We start from the raw sequence: 6707 nt of genomic DNA, 5'->3' as shown, positions 1-6707 counted from the left end.
TACACTGCACTGTAGCACTCCTCCTGTATATATACACTGCACAGTACCACTTCTCCTGTCCTGTATATATACACTGCACAGTACTACTGCTCCTGTCCTGTATATATACACTGCACAGTACCACCTCTCATGTCCTGTATATATACACTACACAGCACTGCTTCTCCTATCCTGTATATATACACTGCACAGTACCACCGCTCCTGTCCTGTGTTAGAACCCTCCTGTTTGTTTTTTCCATCTTGTGTTTTGTGGTCATGTGACCATCTGCCTTTATATTCCAGCTCCGCCCTTTTGGCTGTGCTGGACTTCAGTGTTTGACTGTTTCTCTAGCCAGGTGCTTCAGTGTATTTCTCTGTCAGTTCGCTTGGTCCTTCTGAGACCTCTAGTACCTTTTTGTCAGTTTGTCTTTTTGTGTTCTGCAACAACTTCTCTGTTTAGGAGGTGTCCCATTTTTTGTCCCAGTCCTTAGTTCTTTTAGGGATCCCTCCCTTATGCTATAGGTCTTCGTTCAGACTAGCCAAGGACATAGGAGGGTCTGTTCGCTAGGAACAGGCAGCCCGCTACATCGTAGGGATTCAGCTTAGTCTTACTGTAGGGACAGCTTTCCCTTATCTTTCCTTAGTTCATATTGCAGATCATAACAGTAAGTCCAGCCCAAAAAAAACTAAAAGTAAAGAAATTCGGGGATCAGTATGGTTTCCTTCCAGGATTTGGCTCATCGCCTGCAGGGATTGTCTCTGGAGGTGGCCGAGCTTCAGCAATCCGTGAGTAGCTGTTCTGAAGCGCATTTTGTGGAACCCAAGGTAGGACTACCTGATGTTTTTTATGGTAAACAGCTGGATTTTTTTTCCTTTAAAAATGCTTGTTTGTTATATTTTCGGTTGAGACCAAGGTCTTCTGGGAATGAATCACAGCGCATTGGTTTTATTATGTCAATTTTGCGCAAAGAACCACAGGGGTGGGCCTTTTCTTTCCAACCTAATGATCCATGTTTAAGGTCTGTAGAAGAATTTTTTTCTGTTATGGGGCTATTATATGACGATCCTGATCGAATCGCATCTGCTGAGGCAGAACTCTGGCGTTTGAATCAGGGGTCAGGTGATGTTGAAAATTATTGCACACACTTCACAAGATGGGCCTCAGAAGTTAAATGGAATGATCTAGCTCTGAAATGTCTATTTCTTGCTGGTGTGAGTGAAAGGGTTAAGGATTTACTAATTGCATTCCCCGCACCTGAGACTCTGCAGGATGCCATGCTGTTAGCTGTTCGTGTGGATAGGAGCCTGAGATTTAGACAGAATGAGGTAAAGACTCTGGTAATGCCAGGTCCTAGTCCCCAGAAAATCTGCTCTGATGGAGAACTGATGGAGGTTGGGGCGAAGTCGCTCCCCTCTCAGGAAAGAGACCGGAGATTCGCCGAGGGATTGTGTCTTTATTGTGGTAAAGCTGACCATTTGATTAAGTATTGTGAGCTTCGTTGAAGTAAAGAAAAAAAAAAGATCAGTTACGCCCGTATAGCTTGTTTATGCTCTGCAGGAGTATTTCTTTCTGGGAGTACTACTTTGCAGGAAAATTTGATTGAATTTCAGGTGTTTGTGGATTGTGGTTCAACACTTAATGTGATTGATAAAGGGTTTTTGGAAAACCTTAAATTGAAATCCAAACCTTTGTCATCACCTATTTCTGTGATTGCAATTGAAATGTATTACTCACAAGGTTGCTTCATTTCCCCTCACTATCAATGGAGTTCACCAAGAAATTTTGGACTTGGTGATATTAGATAATTAACCCTCTCCAGTCGTTCTAGGATTGCCTTGGTTAAAACTGCACAATCCTTTGCTGGACTGGTCTACTAATGTGATTAAGTCTTGGAGTCCGAAGCGCTATGATAAATGTTGTAATGGTCGCATTGCGGCTGTGGAAAAAGGGGAATTACCTGTACCTATTCAAGATTTTTGGAGGGTTTTTTCGGAGGAGGAGTCGCAAGTTTTACCTCCTCATAGGGATTATGATTGCGCCATTGAGTTTGATCCGGGAACTACTCTTCCCAAGAGTCGCTTGTTTAATCTGACTATCCCTGAAAGAAAGGCCTTGGAGGAATACATACAGACTAGCCTGGCTGCTGGTCACATTAGACCTTCTAAGTCGCCTGTGGCAGTTGGATTTTACTTTGTTAAAAAAAAGGAGGCGGGTTTACGTCCATGTCTGGATTTTCGTGAAATTAATAAGATTACCGTATGCAATTCCTACTCATTGCCGTTAATTCCTGACTTGTTTAACCAGTTGGTGGGAGCCAAGTGGTTCTCCAAAATTGATCTCCGGGGGGTATACAATTTGTTACGAGTGAAGGAGGGTGATGAATGGAAAACTGCTTTTAACACTCTGGTAGGTCATTTTGAGAATCTGGTGATGCCTTTTGGTCATACCAATGCACCTGCATTTTTTCAGAACCTTATTAATGACATCCTGAGACCTTTGATTGGTAAGAATGTGGTTGTGTATTTGGATGTATTTTTATTTATTCACCAGATCTAGAGTCCCATTGGCAGAGTGTACGTGAAGTTTTGCAGTTATTGAGTGATAATTCACTCTTTGCTAAGCTGGAGAAATGTGAGTTCACTGTGCAGAAAATTAGTTTTTTGGGCTACATTGTCTCCAGCGAGGGCTTTGAGATGGACCCGGTGAAGGTTCAGGCTATGCAGAAATGGCCTAGGCCTATTGCTTTGAAATTTATACAGAGATTTTTGGGGTTTGCCAATTATTACAGGAAATTCTTTAAGAATGTTTCTGTAATTGTTAAGCCTCTGACCGATCTCACCAGGAAAGATGCGAATACGGTCCAGTGGACTACTGAGGCCATTGAAGCATTTGAGTATCTCAAAGAGAGGTTCAGTTCTGCCCCTATACTTATGCAGCCTGATGAGACCAAGCCTTTTTTGGTCGAGGTCGATGCTTCTTCGGTGGGGGTCAGAGCAGTTTTGTCTCAGGAGAACAAGAATGAAGTACATCCTTGTGCCTTTTTTTCGAAAAAAATTTCAGAAACGAATTGAATTATGATGTTGGAAATCGGGAGTTGCTGGCTATTAAACTCGCGTTTGAACATTGGCATCATTTTTAGGAAGGCGCTAGATTTCCTATTCAGGTTTTCACAGATCATAAGAATTTGATCTATCTGGATGCTCCCAAGCGCTTGAATGCCCGTCAAGCTAGGTGGGCACTTTTTTTTCTCGGTTTCATTTTTCTGTTACCTATATCCCTGGTACTAAGAATGTTAAAGCCGATGCTTTATCTCGCAGCTTCTCTCCTACGGTCGATGCTGTTCCCCTCACCTCCCTGCTCCGTGCCCGGCGTCCTCCTCCCGCTCTGCTGGCAGCGCGCGCTCCTTCCCGGCCACTGTGCTTAGAGCGCGCGCGCTCTCCCTCCCTCTTAAAGGGGCCGCGCGCGCCGTCCTAAGGAGTCCCCGGCCAATGGCCGGAGGACTTCACCATATATAAGGCACCTCCTCCAAAATGGAGGTGCCCGAGCAATGTTGTTGCACTGTTCACTACTCTGCTTCAGCCCTCAGGTCCCGTTGCCAGTTACCTGCCAGTTACCTGCCAGATTCCTGCCTGATTATCTGCTACCTGCCTGCTAGTCTGAGGTCCGACGGTCTGCCTTACTACTCCTGTCAGTCTGTCTAAGGACCAGCCTGCCCGCTCACCTGAGAGCGCACATCAGCCACCTGCCTGCTTGCCTGAGGTCCGACGGTCTGCCTTCCAACTCCTGTCAGTCTGTCTATGGACCAGCTTGCCCGCTCACCTGGGAGCACACACCAGCTACCTGCCTGCTAGTCTACCTGGAGGTTCCGCCGTCACGTGCTGTGACCACCTGCCTGTCCAGTGACTCCTGCTCGCTCACCTGGGAGCGCTCATCTGCTGCCTGTCTGCTAGCCTACCTGGAGGCTCTGCCGTCACGTGCTGTGACCACCCGCCTGTCCAGAGACTTCTGCCCGCTCACCTGGGAGCGCTCATCTGCTGCCTGTCTGTTGGTCTTCCTGGAGGCTCCGCCGTCACATGCTGTGACCACCCGTTCATCCAGAGACTGCCCCGGTCACTTGCCGTGACCATCTGCCCGTTCATCCAGAGACTGCCCTGGTCACTTGCCGTGACCATCTGCCCGTTCATTCAGAGACTGCCCCGGTCACTTGCCGTGACCATCAGCCCGTTCATCCAGAGACTGCCCCGGTCACTTGCCGTGACCTCCCGCCCGTTCACTCAGAGACTGTCCCGGTCACCTGCTGTGACCTCCTGCCCGTCTTCCCTGGTCGCCACCCGCTCCCTTACAAGGACTGCCCCCTTGTATAGTAGCTCAGAGGTTCCGCCTCCCAGACCCGTTACAGAGAGCATTTTACAGAAAGGAGTTGTGGTGGCAGCATTGGACTCCGTTTTGGAGACTGGGATTCTGAAAGCTCAAGATGATGCTCCATCTAACACTCCCCATGGGAGGTTGTTTGCGCCTAGAGCCTTTAGGAGAGATTTGTTTGTGGAGTGTCATGAGTCTCGGTTGGCAGGTCATTCAGAAATTTCGGAGACTAAGAGACTTATCAGTCGCAGTTTTTGGTGGCCTGGATGGCAGAAGGAAGTCATCAAGTGGGTGCGTCAGTGTACTGTGTGTGCTAGGTCAAAGGCTTCACATACTCCTGCTGCGGGTTTGCTTTGCCCTCTGGAGGTTTCTAGTGTGCCTTGGACGCATCTCACAATGGATTTTATTACTGATCTTCCTGTGTCCGAGGGTGTTACTGTCATCTGGGTGGTCGTGGACCATTTTAGTAAGATGTGTCATTTGGTTCCATTCATTAAGTTGCCCTGCGCCAAGACACTCGTTAAGGCGTTTGTTAAGGAGATTGTCAAGCTCCATGGCATTCCCACGGATATTGTTTCTGATAGAGGACCTCTGTTTGTGGCTCGCTTTTGGCGTGCTTTTTGTGACAGGTTGGGAGTCCATTTTCGTCTGGTTATCATCCTGAGTCGAATGGACAGACTGAAAGAAAGAACCAGGATGTTGAACAGTTTTTGCGTTGTTTTATGGTGGACAATCAAGAGGTGTGGTCTAAGTTTCTGCAGTTTCTCGCAGAATTTGCTCTTAACAATCATACATCCTCCTCTGCTGGGTGTTCTCCTTTTTTTGTTGTACTGGGAGACATCAGTCTTTTGGTTCGTTATCCAAATTGGGGTCGGCGGTGCCGGAGGAGGAGAATTTTTCCGGTGATTTGGAGAGAGTTTGGACTAATGTACGTTGCAATCTTCAAGAGGCTAACAAGAAGTCCAAGAAGTATTTTGATTGGAAACGTAAGGAGGTTTTGTTTACTGTGGGTGACATGGTTTGGTTGTCCTCAAAGAACCTGTGGTTGAGGATTCCCTCTAAAAAACTGGGTCCTAAGTTTGTGGGTCCATTTAAAGTGCTTCAGGTTGTTAACCTGTCTGCTGTTAGGTTGGATGTTCCTACTTCCTGGAAGATGAATCCTGTGTTTCATGTTTCCTTGTTGAAAAAGGCTGATGTATCAGATAGGGATGCCACTGTCACAGTTCCTCCTGTGGTGGAAGACGGCGAATATGAAATTTCTCGTATCTTGAATTCTAGATGGCATAGAGGGAGATTACAGTATCTTGTCTCCTGGAAGGGTTTCGGTCCCGAAGACAACTCCTGGGTAAGGACGGATGATGTCTCTGCTCCTAGGCTTTTTAAAGCTTTCCACAAGAGGTTTCCGGATAGGCCTGGGCCTGGAGGATCCGGAGGATCCTCATAAAAGAGGGGGTACTGTTAGAACCCTCCTGTTTGTTTTTTCCATCTTGTGTTTTGCGGTCACGTGACCACCTGCCTTTATATTCCAGCTCCGCCCTTTTGGCTGTGCTGGACTTCAGTGTTTGACTGTTTCTCTAGCCAGGTGCTTCGGTGCCTTTCTCTGTCAGTTTGCTTGGTCCTTCTGGGACCTCTAGTACCTTTTTGTTAGTTTATCTTTTTGTGTTCTGCAACAACTTTTCTGTTTAGGAGGTGTCCCATTTTTTGTCCCAGTCCTTAGTTCTTTTAGGGACCCCTCCCTTATGCTATAGGTCTTCGTTCAGAGTAGCCGAGGACATAGGCGGGTCTGTTCGCTAGGAACAGGCAGCCCGCTACATCGTAGGGATTCAGCTTAGTCTTACTGTAGGGACAGCTTTCCCTTATCTTTCCTTAGTTCATGTTGCAGATCATAACATCTTGCATATATACACTGCACAGTACCACTGCTCCTGTCCTGTGTATATACACTGCACAGTACCACTCCTCCACTCCTGTATATATACTGTACAGTACGACTTCTCCAGTCCTGTTGTTGGAGAGGCATCAATATTACTATAGCCAAATAAAAATAAATATTGGAAAACCTGTTTAAATTGATTATCCCAAGTAATCACCTTTTTCTCTGGATAAGGGATGACTGTCCAATCGCTGGAGATCCGACTGTTGGGACCCCCATGATCCAGAGAATCGGAGCTCTGTAGAGCACCATGTAAATGGAGCTATGATCGATCATACGCACTGTGGCGCCATTCACATCCAGCTCTTCAAATAATTCATTTTAGGAGAGTGAGGGGCACGGCAAAGTAAAGCAAAATTTACTGATCGGGGGTAGTGAGTGTTAGGGTACGTGCACACGATCAGTAATTGCCGCGGATTGCACTCAGCGC

This window comes from Phyllobates terribilis, unplaced genomic scaffold (genome assembly GCF_046119375.1).
Source record: "Phyllobates terribilis strain yellow unplaced genomic scaffold, ASM4611937v1 Scaffold_5__5_contigs__length_657084704, whole genome shotgun sequence".
Classification (NCBI taxonomy): domain Eukaryota; kingdom Metazoa; phylum Chordata; class Amphibia; order Anura; family Dendrobatidae; genus Phyllobates; species Phyllobates terribilis.
This window is presented reverse-complemented; position numbering follows the sequence as displayed.